The sequence below is a fragment of the Bidens hawaiensis genome, unplaced genomic scaffold (genome assembly GCF_021521415.1).
Source record: "Bidens hawaiensis isolate Kalapana, Puna unplaced genomic scaffold, B.hawaiensis_p1.1 tig00004192_1, whole genome shotgun sequence".
NCBI lineage: Eukaryota > Viridiplantae > Streptophyta > Magnoliopsida > Asterales > Asteraceae > Bidens > Bidens hawaiensis.
This window is the reverse complement of record NW_027491249.1, coordinates 1,919,304-1,937,355: the sequence shown is the minus strand read 5'-3', so window position 1 is coordinate 1,937,355 and position 18,052 is coordinate 1,919,304. Positions and strand designations below refer to the sequence as shown.

Sequence of the window (18,052 nt, the reverse complement as noted above, 5' to 3'; positions counted from 1 at the left end):
TGTCTTATTATGTTTTTTTAATTGTCATTAGACTAATATGGTCATTAATTTATTTGATTAGCACTATCAAGCTCTTTATTTAAATGTATATATTCAATGCAATCATATAACAAAACAGAAATTTAGCACTATAACAATTCTCGTTTGGTAGTTTATGTGTTGAGTTAAGTGTCATTTTAGTACATGTGGTTGTCCAATCACACAATTTTAGTATCGTTTTTGAATTTATTGTAAATGACTACCTCACTTTTCTAAAACTTGCAATTTTAGTACTTTTTTCTAACCCCTCTAATTTTGTCCGTTAAATCAGGTGCAAATTAGTAATTTTGATATTTTATTTATTTTTTCTTTTGAGCTAAATGCCATTTTCATACCTGTGGTTTGTTCAATTATGCAATTTTAGTACATTTTTTTTAATTTATTGCAACTGAATACTTTGATTTGTTTTTGATAGATAGGCCAACCAAGAGAGACATTACATATTACAATTAAAAGACTATCTCTAACCCTAAATGAACAGCTCAACCCCCCCCCCCCCACCCGCGCTCATTGATACTTCGAATCTTAACCATTATTCATTTGCAAGTTCAATGAATTACGATATGGTGTTTTTCCCATGTGTTTCGTCAACCGTCGTTCATTTACAAGTTCAATTGATGTTATACTAAGAGGTCTGAAGTTGTGTGATTGTAATCGATGTGTTAAAGAGCAAGCGTTATCATACCCGAACTTTTGAAAAAAAAAATCAATGCACATAAAGAATATGTAAGAAAAATGGCTAAGATGAACTTGGATCTTGAGCTACTAGAAGTAAATTGGCAATCAAGAACAAAAGGCTGAAAAATATGTTATACATTTCATGATTGTTTTTCATCTTTTATCATGTATTTTAGTTACCTTTTATTATAATATGTAATATGTAATTTCTCTCTTGGTTTGCCTATCTATCCAAAACTAATCAAAGTATTCAGTTGCAATAAATTTAAAAAATGGTACTAAAGTTGCATAATTGACCAAACCAAATGTATGAAAATGACAATTAGCTCAAAAGAAAAAATTAATAAAATAATCAAAATTACTAATTTGCCCATGACTTAATAGATAAAATAGACAGGGTTAGAAAAAAATAATAAAATTGCAAGTTTTAGAAAAGTGAGGTAGCCATTTGCAATGAATTCAAAAACGGTATTAAAGCTGCGTAATTGGACAAACCACAGGTACTAAAATGACACTTAACTCTATAAATTAAAGTAGTCGCTAACTCTCATGAAGCACCCCCCCCCCCCACACACACACCACACACACACCACCACCACCACCCAACCTCGTAGCAACGTCAAGGTGCGACCTGAGGAGTGCCTAACTGAAAAAGAGCTTTTTGTCCAGTTCTTTATAGTTCTTTGCTCAAACTGATTAATATGATCAGACAATGCGTTGATAGGTATGTTGTTTTTGTTGTCACTATTGTCATGCTTCTTTGGTTCCATCTTCACGGTCGTTCGTACAAGATGTCTATTGTTGACGCCTACCTCGGTTTAAACTAGTTGTGCATTGGTTAATGATAGCCCCGTTCAGTGAAAAGAAAAGTGAAATTTTTTAGATGAACAAATGGAACCCCAAACGGACAAATAGAAATCACAAAGAGTAAAAGAAGCCTACAAAATCCCACCAGTCACTACTAGGCTCATTCAGTGAAAACAGAAACGACACTTTTTAAACGAACAATCGAAAGCCCAAACGAACAAATAGAGACCACAACGATTAAAAGAAGATTAGAATGAGGGAATCACATCCTTAATCATCCCATGAGTCCCTGAATGCCTCGTTCAGTAAAAAACAAAATCCCAGTGATATATGGGTGAAATATCGTGTGCTAAATGAGTCATGGCGTGCTTTTTGTGTGTTTATATGCCGGAAACACGATTACTTTGAGTGGTTTTACATTTTAAGGTGGGCGGAGCTTAAAGGAGCCAAATTGGAGCAATTTATATGGAGTGGAAATGAAGATTTTATTATGTGGAATTATAGAGAATTTGAAGACGAAGATGTGGCCGAAAACGGGGCGTAAAACGGAGCTATAACGAAGAAGTTATGGGCAAAACAGTACGGTGGGCCAGTCACCGTAAACCAGTGGCTTATGACCGTAGGCTACGGTCGCCTGGGCGGAAAAACGCGATTTTTAGATTTTTTTTCTTCTATATTTAAGCCCGGTTCAATCCTATGCAGCCTAAGCTTCATACTCTAACATATTTGGGCGATTTTGGGGCCATTCTCCACCATTCTAACACCTACCAATCACCATAATCATCCATGGTTTCATTCTTCCAATCCATAATCAAGATAATCATGATGAAGAGGCAAGGCTAAACCACTTGTGACCACTTTAGGTGTAGGGTTTGCAAATGAACTGATTATTTTATGAACATTGCATGTATTGGGATTTAGTTTTGATTAATCTTTTGATTGGTTTAATCTATATGCTTATTGGAACCTATTAAACAGTTGTTTTTCTCGGACTTTCGTTTATCATCAATTATTTGGTCTGGGGTTCATCCACATTTAGGATTGAGTTCTTATCGTCATTGAACTGTTTGCCATTAATCATTGATATATGCTTAGTTTTCTATTAATGAATTGGTAATTATGTAGACCGTGTTCAGTTGTGTCAATTCTTCGGATTAACTTTTGTGAGTCATCATAACCAAACTATTGTGTCTAGTAATCATTTATCTATTCTAATAAACGAATCATGTTTATGTGATTTCCCAATTGGCATAAATTATCGTCATTCAGTTTATTGCATATCTCGAACCTGAAGTGTAGTCACTGTTTTCAATTGTTTTACAACCAAATTACTTTCCAAACCGCTTGACATCGTTTGTCCGTCTAGTTTAATTAATTAGTGAACAATGAACTATCGTAGCACTTTCCACTGATTCCCTGTGGATTAGACACCTTAATTGCCCTAGCTAGTAATAGGTAATTTATAAATGTTTTTTATTAACCTTTCGCCATCAATCACCCGGCAGTCGCTGCTAGCCTCATTCTGTGAAAACAGAAGCAACGGTTTTCAAACGAACAAATGAAATTACAAACGAAAAAATGGAGACCACAACGAGTAAAAAAAAATAATAGAATGAGGGAATCACATCCTTAATCATCCCATGAATCCCTAATTACCCCGTTCAGTTAATACAAAATCCCGACAGTCGTTGCTAGCCTTGTTTAATGAAAATAGAAGCCATAGTTTTAAAACGAACAAATGAAAGCCCAAACGAACAAATGGAGGCCGCAACGAGTAAAAGAAGACTCGAATGAGAGAATCAACTTCTTAATCATCCCGCTATTCCATGAATGTCCCGTTTAGTGAAAACAAAAGCTTAACAGTCACTACTAGCCTCGTTCAGTGAAAACAGAAGCAACAGTTTTCAAATGAACAAATGAATACCCAAACGAACAAATGGAGACCACAGCGAGTAAAAAAAAATAGTATGAGGGAATCACATCCTTAATCATCCCATGAATCTATAATTACCCCATTCAGTTAGTACAAAAGCCCGACAGTCGTTGCTAGCCTCTTTCAGTGAAAATAGAAGCAATAGTTTTCAAACGAAAAAATGAAAGCCCAAACGAATAAATGGAGATCGCAATGAGTAATAGAAGACTAGAATGAGGAAATCACATTCTTAACCACCCCTTGAGTCTCTAATGGCCCTGTTCAATGAAAACAAAAGCCCGACAGTTGCTGCTAGCCTTGTTTAGGGAAAACAAAAGCAACGGTTTTCAAATGAACAAATGAAATTCCAAATGAACAAATGGAGACCACAACAAGTAACAAAAGAATAGAATGAGGGAATCACATTCTTAATCATCTCAGGAATCTCTAATAAATTCGTTCAGTTAATACAAAAGGCCAACAGTCGTTGCTAGCCTCGTTCAGTGAAAACAGAAGCGACAGTTTTCAAAAGAACCAATGAAAGCCCAAACGAACAAATGGAGACCGTGATGTGGCGTAGAATATACATATTATTGTATAAATATTCCCTACTATTTTGGATACTTTTGAGCCATGTTTTTATTGAATATTATTATTATTATTTGGTTCATATGTGAGTTTAATTGTTTCTAAAGACAATGAGCTAAAGTGGAACACTTTTACTAAACTTGAAACCGACGAATGAAGGGTCGTTCATATGTTATAGTTTACTAGTTATCATTATCATTATCATTATTATTATTATTATTATTATTATTATTATGTATTGTTTATAAATGAAAAAAGAAAAAAAAAAGAGAAGTCAGCAGGTTTTGGTCAACAATTATTGGAGGGCACCTGCAAGGAGAGGAGAGCAAGCATTTGGTTCAACACCTACTCGGCCAAACATTCTTATTATTCGGTTTGAATTTATTATTTTCGTCATGAATTTATTGTTTGAGTCTATTTATTTTCTTTTGGTCTTGAGTATGGTTGTTGGCTAAACCCCTTAAACCACCTAGGTTTATGATGAACTTTTGTTGACGTTGGATTTTAGTTTGGAATTTGCTTTTGTTATGGTTTACAATTAAGTAAGAGGTTTCTTGTTATTTATTCGATGCATATGTGTGCTAAGGATTGTTTGACGGGTTTTATTGTTTCACAGTTTCCTTGGTAATTGTCAGTCATATGATAGGATTCTGTTAGGTCATCTATTGTGTGTTTTTGACTAGTTTATGGTTGATTTTCAATAAAGCCATAGGAACAATATTAATAAATCAAATAGACCTAAGTGTGCTGCTAATCTAAATAGCTGTGAGGTGATAGATTATATGATAAGTCTTGGTTGTTTAAGATTGCTAGATTTAGTTCTTCGTAAGGAGTCCGTCTAGGTTTGATTTTTCAGCCTTGTTTATCTAGTCGAGTGAATACTTTAAACTACCTTTGATTTCCGCGCTGTAAGGTAGGATTTCTTATAGAGGTACTTGTCATAAAATAATTAGCGACCGTAAGCGAGTCTAATTAAGCTGGTGTTTTTAAGAACTTAATAGAAATCCATAGGTGTCTTCTTGAGAAGGGTTAAGGGTCCTGTTTGGGTTTTCATTTAAGCGCCTATTTTACGATCTCAGTTCCATAATATGCATTTTCCAACTAATTGATAACTGATACATTAGGGATTATAGCCTAGGTGGTTGTTTGTCATCATTTGAATTAAGTCTAGGTTTAAGTCGTCTTTTAAGTCTTAATGATTAATTTAATATTAGTTTTTAGTAAAACCCCAATAGTATAAATAAATAGTCGTGTATGTAGTTGAGTCTAATTTAGCTAGTTTACGTAATTAAAAGAGTCTCGTGAGTTCGATATCCGCACTTAATTAGCTGTACTAGAGTCGACCGGTTCACTTACCGGTTAGTAGTTTTAGTTAAGTTAAGAGTCTAGAATTATTACTTAGTGTCTAGATTAGCGTTTATTTAGTTAATAAATTAATAACTACTTTTAGCACATCAAGTTTTTGGCGCCGTTGCCGGGGATTCAAGTTTTTGGCGTCATAATAAATTACCTAGTTTACGTAATTAAAAGAGTCTCGTGGGTTCGATATCCGGACTTACTTAGCTGTACTAGAGTCGACCAGTTCACTTGCCGGTTAGTAGTTTAGTTAAGTTTAAGAGTCTAGAATTTATTACTTAGTGTCTAGATTAGCGTAATTTTAGTTAATAATTATTAAGACTACTTTTAGCACTCAGACCGCAACGAGTATAGTAAGACTAGAATGAGGGAATCACCTCCTTAAGCATCCAACGCGTCCATAAATGTACCGTTTAGTGAAAAACAAAAGCCTAACATTCACTGCTTGCCTCGTTCAGTGATAACAGAAGCAATAGTTTTCAAACGAACAAATGAAAGCCCAAACGAACAAATGGAGACCGTTACAAGTAAAAGAAGACTAGAACGAGGGATTCACATCCTTAACCAACCCTCGAGTCTCTAATGAGCCTGTTCAGTTAATACAAAAGCCCGGCAGTCACTGCTAGCCTCTTTCATTGAAAACAGAAGCGACGGTTTTCAAACGAACAAATGAAATCCCAAACGACAAATGAAGACCACAACGGGTTAAAAAAGAATAGAATGGCAGAATCACATCCTTAATCATCTCATGAATCTCTAATCACCCCTTAATCATCCCACGAATCTCTAATCATCCCACGAAACATACATGATGTGGAAATAGTCCACCATTGTGGTGACAAATCCATGAACTAAAGTCCATTGCTGCAAACCTACTGCAGACTTGCAGTGTGGGTCCCTCCCTATACACACACATACTATATCTGTTACTGTATATAATAGAGATAAGAGAGAGAAAATGAAGACGTTGAAATTTAAGAGTTATACAATAAACCAAAGCATAATGTACAATCCTTAAAGCATATAATTCAAATCCTGTATTCGCTACTTGTGTGTATGCATATATTCTGGATTAAAATTCAAAATCCTAATTTGGCTTTCATACTCACTCAAAAGAAACCCTAAGCATTCCACAGACCAAATCCCAGATCTGTCGGAAGGTATTTTTCACCCTTACATCTTAAATTCTTGTTCTATTAGCAGCAGTGACGAGGGTTTAAACCCTATCGGCGGTGAAGGTTTCAGAAGAGAATCTGGCGAAGTAGGTAAGTCCGGTGACTTTTCTTTCATTTTCGGTTATCTCGGGTTCGTTTACCGACCGTGTGGGTCGTTTTTCCGGTGGCCCTAATCTGTTTACGAACATGTGAAAAAAGTGGTTGTGGAGGCGGTGGAGGATTTTTCGGTGACTGACGGATTCTAGCGATGTCGTCTTAGACTGCTGCCATAGCATGGAGTTCATTAGGGGGCGGTGGTGCTGGTTCGAGAGTTAATCTTCATATGTAGGTTAACTTTCTCAGTTTTAAAACATTAAATAATTCACTTTTCTTAGGCTGTATTGAGCAGGTTTCGTCCTCCAAGACCGGACTGGTACGAAGAGTTTTATGCAGCAGCAATGGATGCATCAATGAAATCTTATGAGGCTGAGGTTAGAAACAAAGTAGTAATTATATAATTACTCGCTTTTGTTTGCGTATTTGTGTAAATGACAGTTATTATATAACAAGATTACAGGTTATAAGTAAACCTTTTGCAAATTTAACGGAAAAGAATGCAAAGATACTAGAGATTGGAATAGGAACAGGTCCTAATCTCAAATATCATGGTTCAGGTGCAAGTGTAGTAAGAGTTGACACGAATAGAAAGATGGAAAAATATGCTAAAGTTGCAGCAAAAGCCTCTGGTTTGCCTGAAAAAAATTCAAGTTTATTCATGTTGTATGTCTTCTTAATGATCATCAGTTATTTCACTCAATATAACTTGTGTTACAGCTTTATAAAAATGGCAAATTGTAGAAGCATTGCCTGTAAGTGATGCTTCCATAGATGCAGTGGTGGGCACATTAGTGCTATGTGCCTATGTTTTGTTAATGATGTTAACAAGACTCTTCAGGGTATGCTTTTATCCGTTCATTGTTACATCATGATTCTTTCTAATAAGCTGCATCAATATGGTTGACTAATGTTTATATGAGAGTGTAAGACAATCTGTCACGTTAGTTTTTAAATAATCTTTTAGGGCTGTAATCCATACGCTTCAGCTTGTTTATCATAAGTCTTAACAAGCTGAAATATTGAGCTTGGGCTCGACTTGTCTAAAGCTCTAGCCGGGCTCAAGTAATGTTTAATTTTTATTTTAATTTACACATATTGATATTATATGAAAACTAAATAGTATTTGTAACATACACATAAAGCAGATTTATAAACTACAAAATTCATAATTTAAATGCATTAACTTTGGGTTATAATTTACACACACACACACACACAGATATATATATATATATATATATATATATATAATTTAAGCTTTACTTTTACACGAGTCAAACAAGAATTCCAATATTAAGAGAATTTTTAATAATTTTTTTATTTTTTTTTCATTAATGTTAGGTAAGCCACAAGCCGAGCCATCCTTGGCTCAGGCTTGGCTCGTCAAAAGCTCGAGCCAGCTCGTGGTTGGTTAAGGCAGCTCGTTTGTTTTTATTATTATTATTCTTATTATTTTGTATTTTACACATATTTGATGTACATATAAAAACAAAAATAATGCATGTGACATACACATAATTAATGCAAAAGTTATAAACTGCAGAATTCATCATTTATGTGTGTTAAGGTTGGGTTATAGTTTATATATATTAAAATTTGAGCTTTGCTTTTAAACAAGTCAAACAATAATTTTGAATAGAGAAGTTTCAATAATTTTTTTTTATTTTCTCATTGTGTACAGAAATCAAGAGGGTGCTTAAACCAGGTGGGGTTTACATATTTGTGGAACATGTAGCTGCCAAAGGTACTAACTAAACTCAACCTACTTATTAACTTTTAGTTGCAAAAGTAAACCACTTTAGTTTGATGGAGCAGATGGAACATTTCTTAAATTTATACAGCGCGCTTTAGATCCACTGCAACAGGTGGTTGCTGATGGATGTTATCTTATAGTACTGACATAAAGAAAGTTTTCCTTTCTTTTGCATCACTCTGTCGAAGGTATTTTTCACCCTTACATCTTAAATTCTTGTTCAATTATTAGCAGTGACGAGGGCTTAAACCCTATCGGCGGTGACGGTTTCAGAAGAGAATCCGGCGAAGTAGGTAAGTCCGGTGACTTTTCTTTCATTTTTGGTTTTCTCGGGTTTGTTTACTGACCGTATGGGTCGTTTTTCCGATGGCCGGCCATAATCTGTTTACGAACATGTGAAAAAGTGATTGTGGAGGCGGTGGAGGATTTTCCGATGACTGACGGATTCTAGCGACGTCGTCTTAGACTGCTGTCATAGCATGGAATTCATTAGGGGGCAGTGGTGCTGGTTCGAGAGTTAATCTTCATATGTAAGTTCACTTTTCTAAGTTTTAAAACATTAAATAATGTTTAATTAACTCTAATTTTTATTTTTGTATCAGAGTTGAGTGTAAGTGTGGGTCATGGGGGACTCCAATCTAAACTCTATTCGAATGGGAATGACATACTGGTTTGGGAGCAAAAATCTAGAAGCTACTATTAAGTTAGACTCGATGTTAACACGGGGAAAAGTGGTATAATTTGATTAAACCATGTTGCCATTTGTTATGTTAAAGGTTGCTTCGACTTCTCAGTTAGACGAATACCAACTATTTTCTTTTCTTAAGGTATTATTTATATTCTTTATTTTACTACTTTGATGATTTTATAATATATATACATAACATTGATTGTTTTTTATAATTGTATAGAACTGTTCAAAATAATCTTTTTAGAAAACAGGTCAAAATAATCATATTACTATTTTTTTTCTATAGTTTAACAATAAAGGCTTCGGTTGTGGTTGTTTTGTGGGGTTGCTAAGAAGATTTTATGAATAATTAGTGTATCACAATAATAATATAACATCAAATAAATTGATTGTAAATCATTGTTAAAACATAATAAAAGATCGAAGTTTATATAATTTACTATAAAACGATTACAATAAAGTGGCAGGCAAACGGGCAACAAGCTGCGCCGCAACCCCCTTTTGAACAGCAAAGCCAATCCTGCTAAAAACGAAGCTTTGAGACCTAGAAGCTGAAGAGGTTCCGTGTATGACGCGCTGAACCCTACTCAAAAATTTCACAGCCTCTGGAGCCAGAAAACCAAATGTATCAAAGGCAAATGGTAGAAAGACATGTTGATTATCTAAACAAGCTTTCTCGTGTTTAACAACTTTGCCCGATTCAGCCTTCAACGCAGCCTGACCCACAACAAACCCACGGTCCCTGAGCCCAACAAGAGGAGACACTCCTGTAAGATCCACACAGGCGTGTTTCCCCCCTGCCCACCCGAACACAAGAATATCAGCTGGTCGTAAAGTAGACCTCCCTTCAATAGGATCCGTGAGAAAGTTAATAGGGGCCTCCTTTTTAGCAGAAATCCCTGCCCGTTTAAGAACATCACACAGAACATCCCTAACCAGATCATGTCTGTATTTAAAGCCAGGCAATTCTTTGCAATGCACCGCATGGTCACCAAAAGAATCCAAACAGACCTTGCGACAAATTGGGCAAGGTTCATCCGTCGGGAACATAGGGATCATTAACCGGTACTTAAGGATAGCCCGATACTCCAAACCCGACATACGTTGGCCTAATCCTTCAATGGGGATAGCTGTTAGAAAATCCTGAGCCCGAGGAGCCCGAAGGCATTCGAACACCGCCTTTTGGCGAGGGGATAGATCAAACTTCACTTCTAAACTCTTGACGATTCCACTAAATAAGGCACTCGCCACAACATGTTGGGCTTTAGGGGGGGCGGTGTCCTTATTAGAGAACCCGCTAAGATCAAAATCTGGAAGTGAAGTACGTAAACGATCCATCGCACACCCATAATCAGAGTCCAACCTATGAATATCACAACCCCGAAGAATATGGTCTTGCAAACACCACGACTGTGCTCTCGAAGCCACAAAAGCATATGTAGATACATCCTCAGCCGAACAGAGACCCAACCCCCCATAACGGATCGGAAGTGACGCCAACCTCCATTGGAGATCCCCAAAGAACGGACCTCCACAAACCACGATGTCCTCAATATATAACATTAGTAACATTAGTAAAGATAAAATGAGGTTAGTTGTGTCACACCCCAACCTAAGGCGGAAATGCCGGGGCGTGAGCATGATTGCTCATAGCTCGAGGTAACTATCATGCAATAATTGTGACAATATCTAATAATTTATTTTATTCCAAATAAAAACAATAATATCCAAACATAGCAAATCAAACAAGAATTCATAACAATAAAAGAAATAATCCATAATTTAAACTTAAATAAAATCTTTCTTGATAAAGCCTATGGTCTCATCTAGCATTCCAAAACTCCAAATCTTCAGTTTAAACGATAACCTGCATATACGTAGAAAATACAATAGTTTTTGTCAACAATAATGTTGAGTGAGCAAGTCATTCAGTTTTGCAATAAAGCAACACGTAAATAAAGCGGTAAATAAACCAAACCAATGAGCAAATAAAGTGTCAAGCGAACCATTGCCAAGAGAATCGGGCGCCTGTTATAACTAGACGGTCGTATGATCATACTATAATGAGAATATGGTGGACCTCTCCGAATGTACAAGTTATACAAGTAATCAAATAGCATTTATGTCTAGCAATTCACACACAATATGACGTATGCTAATAATTCAAATATGTATAATATGAAATACTATAAGTACGTATACGCCCTCAAAACGTTTGAAAATATGTGAAAACGGGGGAATGACAAAACTCACCTTAATAATAAGCGAGTTAATTAAATATTAAGGATTAAATAGAAGTCTTCCGATTAACGCGTCGAACAAAAATATCCAACAGAACCTGCAACTTAGAAGTATGAAAGTATAAGTAAAAACGAACCTAACGCCGCTGGAATCAATCCAAACGGATGAGTAGAACTCAAGTTATGTCAATTTTAACGTTTAAACGAGTCGAGTCTGACCAGAATCCAAACTTCGAGTCGGGGGTCGGGTTTTGGTCAAAACCCTTAAAATTTTATTAGGAGAAGAAAAGTCTTCTGGACTGAATGTTTAATCCGACCAGAAGTGTGAGAAAACGAGAAGTCAAACAGATTGACTATTTTGCCCTTTTTCGGTTTTTAAAGCAATTGACCAGCCAATACCCTTCAATCTCAGAAATTGATTGAAGGTTATCGACTAGGGAATGTTTATGAACGAAAACTCAGTTTACAACTTACCCAGAATGTGAACGAACAACGAGATATAACGAGTCAAAGGTCCTTGGACTAGCAAAGTCAACTGGTTATGAACGGTTCTTCAACAAAAACACCAAAAACCGAAGAGATTTGAGAGAGGCAGAGAGGGTGACTGCTAAGATATGTTTGTTAGGGTTTAGGTAAAGTTTTGTGGCAGATGAATGAGGTTAGTTTATATAAGAAAAGCCTAAACGAACTAATTAAAGGCTTTTTGGCCCGTTAAGCAACTAAATATGACTTTTATGAATAAAATCATAAAGATCTGATCTTGAATGATAAGAAATGAATTTAAATATATATTTCATTTATATTAAGATATCTTGATCCTTACTTCTCTCGATTCATGCTCAAAATAACCGATTTTATGCCAAAACGAGCTAATAAACGAAAAACGAACTCAGATTCTGCGCGAACTGACTGTGCAGCAGCACCGTAGCGCTGTGTGGCCAGCTTCTGGACCACCACCGCGCGGCGCTCCGGCGTCCAGGTGGGTCAAGTTTCAGTTTTGTGCAATAATGGTCCCTATAGTTTGGTTTTGATCAATTTATGAACTATTTTTGTTATAGTTAGTGAATAAACAATCATTAAAACATTGAGGGCTTAAAGTGAATATAAGGAAACTAGATGACTCATAAATGCAAGGTTTTATTAAAGATTTGGATCCAAAATAGGTTCGTACAATGATAAAGTGAAATGAACGAATACGATAAAAACCCGAAATGTTACAGGTTGGATGGTTAACATTGATGCGAGGTCATCGTTTGGTTTGGGCCGGCTCGAAACTCTTTTATTAAAAACTAAATTGTATTATTTCACTGTTGGACATCATTGTCATCTGAAAGCTGACCCAAGTTTAATTGGGAACCGATACCGAATCCGACAAATTCAAATGCTATTTGGTTCGGTTATCGGATAGCAATGTAAATCTTACAATAAGTTAAATCTGGTTGAGTCCAATGGGCTTCTTAAATTAATTTATTATTTATTTATTTTTGTTGCAGGTGGAAACAAGTGACCGTGTCATATTTTTTGGTGTTTATGATTCCTATAGTGGTAAGCAAATTCATTTCATTTACAGTAAGATTTTGTATATTTAAGTATTATGTACATTAATATTACAACCCCATGTATGTAGCTCTGATGATTGAAGCGCCGCATTGTTACTTGGATATCGGCTTGAATTCGTTGCTGATTCGGTATGTCATAATTCATAAGTTATAATAGCTTTTTCCAGGAGTTGCAAGTTTAATTTTGGTTCGCCTTTAAAATACCTTTGTCAACTTAGAAAGCTTTTGTAACCCCCGTTAATTTCCGGTTAATGATTTAAAGCATGTAAAGTATGTACATCCCTCGGGATTTATCCGACATTCCTCGATGACCTTCTCATCTTTCCGGTATGTTAAATTATTTAACTTTTCAATCTAGATGCTATTTCTTTTTAATTGGAGGGGTTAGAGTGTAAAAGTTTTATATTATAACCCTAACCCTAACCCCCCCCCCCCCCTCCTTGTGGTCCGATCGGCAGCAGGGTGTAGCTCCAACACCCCCATTTTTCTTTTTTCCATCCAAAGATTAAGGTGTGAAATCCCAATTCAAGGTTAGTTTATCATCCCTACAAGTCTTTTACATCTTAATTGGTCATTATAACTCGCTTATTGGTCGGAAATCGATTGTTATAGGCCTAACCAGTGGCTGCCCATTCAAGCATCTTTCGAGGCTGTTTTGGTTAAGGTTTTTACTCCGTCATCTTTCTAGGTATGTCTTGTATATCATACTTTAGTATCATGAATTTTGGCATCTGTTAGATTGGTCAATTGTTGATGAAGTGAAAACTAGAATTCGGTTGACTAGTTTGTGAATTGTGGTGGTCTAGCGCGTCGTTTGAGGGAATTAACAACCAATTCAAATGGTGTAGCCTCGGGATTATTTGTTGGCTGTAAAAAACTGAATTTTTTAAGTATTGGGGCTAAATTGGTTGTCGGTTACTCAAATGGGTCAGTACAACGCGAATTCACGTTTATTGAATAATTGGTGCGTTGTGCTTGCGAGTTACCGACCCATCCAACTCATGTAGTGTCGTGTGGGCTAGTAGGCTGTGAATTTATCAAATTGGGTCCACACGGGGCTAAGTTGGGTTTTAAGTGCCTAAACAACCTTTAAACGCGCATATTAGTCTCACCTAGCACTTTCGAGGGTAATTTGGGAATTCTTTATTCTCGGGATCACCTAAGGGTGGTTTTGGTAGAAATAAGGCCCCGGGGGCTGTTTTAATCGAATTTGGTGACGTTGAGGCTTTAGGTAACTTGAACCATATTAGAACGCCTTGTAGGATAAACGAGTCCTTTCGGTATCGTTAGTAACTATGGTGTATAATTCGACAGGCGTGTGACTTGTGGGATTACTTAGGGGCCCTCTAGCTCGTGGTGACTTGGTGCCTCGCGTCAGGTGAGTTCATGATGCCCCTTTTCACTCTTTTCAAGTTTTGGTCTAGCATACACACCTAACTAATTTTGTTTGGTAAATCGTTTAAATGATTTTTGCATGGGCTTACTTGTATTAGAGTATGTCTTGGAATGATACTTTAAGTATGTTTGTATGTATGTTATCTTATAGCCTATGATTAGTGATGTTAATTAGTTATTACTAACTATGGATGTTTGCTTATGCCTACTTTGTGTTTGCATACGGTGGGTGGTGATCTTGGCTGGGCCAAACTATACTACTTAGGTTCTAAAATCCTGTGTCGGGCCCTGAAAAGCCCGGAGGAGGCTCGTGTGGCATGATCACCATCGGATGGAATGTTACGTGTTTGGGTTGTACGTGTGCTCGACCCTGATGTTATTACTTGGATGTTATGCATAGGGATATAATTATATAGATATATAAGTATGACTACTTATCGTTTGTTATGGCCTAACTGCTCCTATCCCGTATTATATCTAAACTATTGGAATGATTTATATAAATGTCAATTATTAAAACTTGAACTCACTCAGCTCAAGCTGACTTTGTGTGTTAGTGTGAGTTTCAGGTTAAGAGGATGATGCTTACCGCTTGGACGTGCTCGAGACTACTTGGACGGTTGAAGGCATGTCTAGTCGGGGAATTCAATAATAAACACTGTTTCTTTTCAATTATTACTACACACATTTAAATTTGGTTTTGGGCATAATCCAAGGGTTTTGGGAACTTGTTTTAGTACTTATGATTTTCTGCTGATCTTATACTCTAAGCTAATTTTTAAAATGAAATGAACTGTCCTGGGTTTAAAAATTTTTTTGTTAAGTTTCCTATAAGATTACCAACTGTAGGATTCCCGGGATTCGGGGTCTTACAAGTTGGTATCAGAGCCAAGGTCTGAGGGATCCGAGCATTCCCGATTGTTTGGACTCGAACTGTAAGAGAAAAGACTAGATATGCCAACCGCGAGTAGCTGCACGCCAAGAGGTAACTTTAACTGTTTAGTCATTCTTTTGAGTTTTAAAGTTCTATTATATAGTGTTAGATGAGATCCTAATTAACGATCCATAATAATTAAGTCCCAATTGACATCATACCCCTGGCTCTACATTGATTCTTTAGTAATTAGTGTATATTTTATTTATTCGAACATGTTTCTATTATAAGATTAAGTAGGGTATTTTAAAAAGCAAAATCATAGACAAAGATAAAAAGAATATTATGATTTTTTATGTGTTATTATTTCTGCATATCTATGCATATCGTATGCATGTCATACATATGGTATATATATTTTGATTACTACTGGATATGTCATACATGCTATTCCAACTAACAACGTTTTAACTTCTTTTTTACTGCAGTTTTGATTACTGCTGGATATATATTTTGATTACTACTGTAGTTTTATCAGTAACTTCACATGTTAGTGGTAGCTATCCTATGATCGCATCCATGTTGTGAAAACTACAATGGTGCTCATTATGAATAATTATAATCAATAGAGTACTTTGGTAGGTTACATCTACTTGATCGAAATAAATGTAATATGTAACATGTAGTATTATATATCCATTCAATTTATGAGGAATCACTAGAATAACATCATCTGAATGCTAAACAATATCGGCTCCCGCTGCATCACGCGGGTCTCCTACTAGTATACATATACATACATATTTAATATTTCTAAAAAAGTTTGTGAAGGTTTGTCTTTGTGGAAGAAAGTAAGGGGTTTTTAAGAAAAGTTTGGAATTTAATGTAGCGATAATATGTCGGTTTGTATGAGTTTGTTGTTGGGATGCTCTAATAGAAATATTCTAGTTTTTTTTCTAACTTTTAACTCGAGCTTAGGATCCTCTACGATCGATACTTTACACTAGAAGTGCACAAAATAACCGGTTCCGGAACCGAACCGGTGGAACCGACCCGGAACCGGTTCTAACTCATACCCTGAACCGGTTCCTGACCGGGTATAGGATTTCTCCTCGGAGCCGGTTCCGGAACCGACCCGGAACCGGTGGAAAAAACCCGGAGGAACCGGTCAAAAACCCGAAAAAAACCCGGAGGAACCGGTCAAAACCCGACCCGGAACTGGTCAAAACCCGGTCAAATACCCGACTATACCCGGAACCGGTTCCGGAACCGAACCTGGTTTGACTTTTGTTGACCATACCCGGAACCGGTTCCTACTCGGTTCCGGGTTTTTTAAATACCCGATTTGTGCACGTCTACTTTACACTAATAAGGTACAGGCAACTATCTCTTTACTCCATATAGTACGAGATGTACAGTTTTATTATTATAATAAAGTTTGGTCTTTGGGCATCCGGTACGGCATTTAAATTCTTACACAAAATATTAGTCTAGATTAAAATATATTTATATGATTCTCTTGACTATGGATCTATTATGAACTTAATTCTGCATATAGTGGCTTTTCTAGATTTATACCCATTGCTGCATGCTCTCATAAATACTTTCATTATAAGTTTGGTAGGAGGGTTACCAGTAACATTCGTTATTTTTCAAACCCGAAAACCCGACCCATTTAGAATTTTCGGTTTTTGTTTATAAATCTCAAGTTCGCTTCATGTATTTTTACGTGTCATTCGTTATTCTATTGAGTGGTATTCGTAATCGTTAAACCGACCTATTTTGTCGATTCGTTATATTCGAGGTTAACATTCGTCTTTAATATAATTTACACACGAATTTACGTTTATTGCACGTTCATTTCTTATTCATTTTGTTTTAATAATGAATCTACGGGATTTAAAAGTCCTATGTTAACGAGCCGACATAGTACATTAAACATCCAACTTATAAATTTTCATCACGTTTATTAACGCGTCCTAAAGTACAGGAATTTAACTTGTAAATTATATTTAATTGTTGATCTTAAAACATTCTAAAGTACAAGGTCCATTTTGATAACTTATACTTTATTTCTGATTTAAAAGAGATTGAAGCTTCAGGGGCCATACTTGTAAAATAGGATTTAAAATATGATAAAATAATGAAACAAAACCCAGCCCCACCCCCTTACCCATTTTGCTGGCTCAAGGATTCCGGCCACCGGAATTCGTCTCCTTAGACCATAATGGAAGCTGCTAATCAACAATTAATATGCGTTTAAACAGCCCTTAACGCCCGTGGCTTAATTTCCGACCGAGCCCGATATTCCGGCTACCCCCCTAATTGCAATATAATATGGGTATAATCCAATTAACTGTTTATAACGGCTTTAGACCCTAACATTAACCCTTAATCTATGTCCATAGCGCGTTATAACGTTCAATTTAATCCCGTAATCCCTGGTAAACCGCCGGCCTCTATGCTAAAACTCAATCATGACCATTAAACACCATACGACTCAATTACTAGTATAAATAGGTCCATAACATGTATCTAAATGCATCCAAACTACAACTTAAACAAACATACTCTCTATAATCGTGATTTATTTCGGCAAGGTCCGTTTTCTGGCGACCATCGTTCATCCTCTATTAGTGTTAGTAATAGGTAATATTTACATGAGTTTTAATCGTTTTTCTATGATTAATAAAAGCCATAACTCAATTTGGGCATTCATGGAACCAATTAATCAAATCAGATCCAGGGTTTCTTATGAAGCAGATGCACATGTTATTGTATTTTTATGTTTTTGTTTCTGCTTTAAAACTAGAGAACCAGCTTGGTCTGGTGGTTAAGCCATTGAGTTAGTGAACCACAGACCTGGGTCATGGTAGTTTTGTTTCTTTT

General features: G+C 36.2%; 1 pseudogene; it reads left to right on the top strand.

The window, feature by feature from the left end:
• Positions 1-774: 774 nt before the first annotated feature.
• LOC143625696 (uncharacterized) lies at positions 775-8,555 on the top strand (annotated as a pseudogene).
• Positions 8,556-18,052: the final 9,497 nt, after the last annotated feature.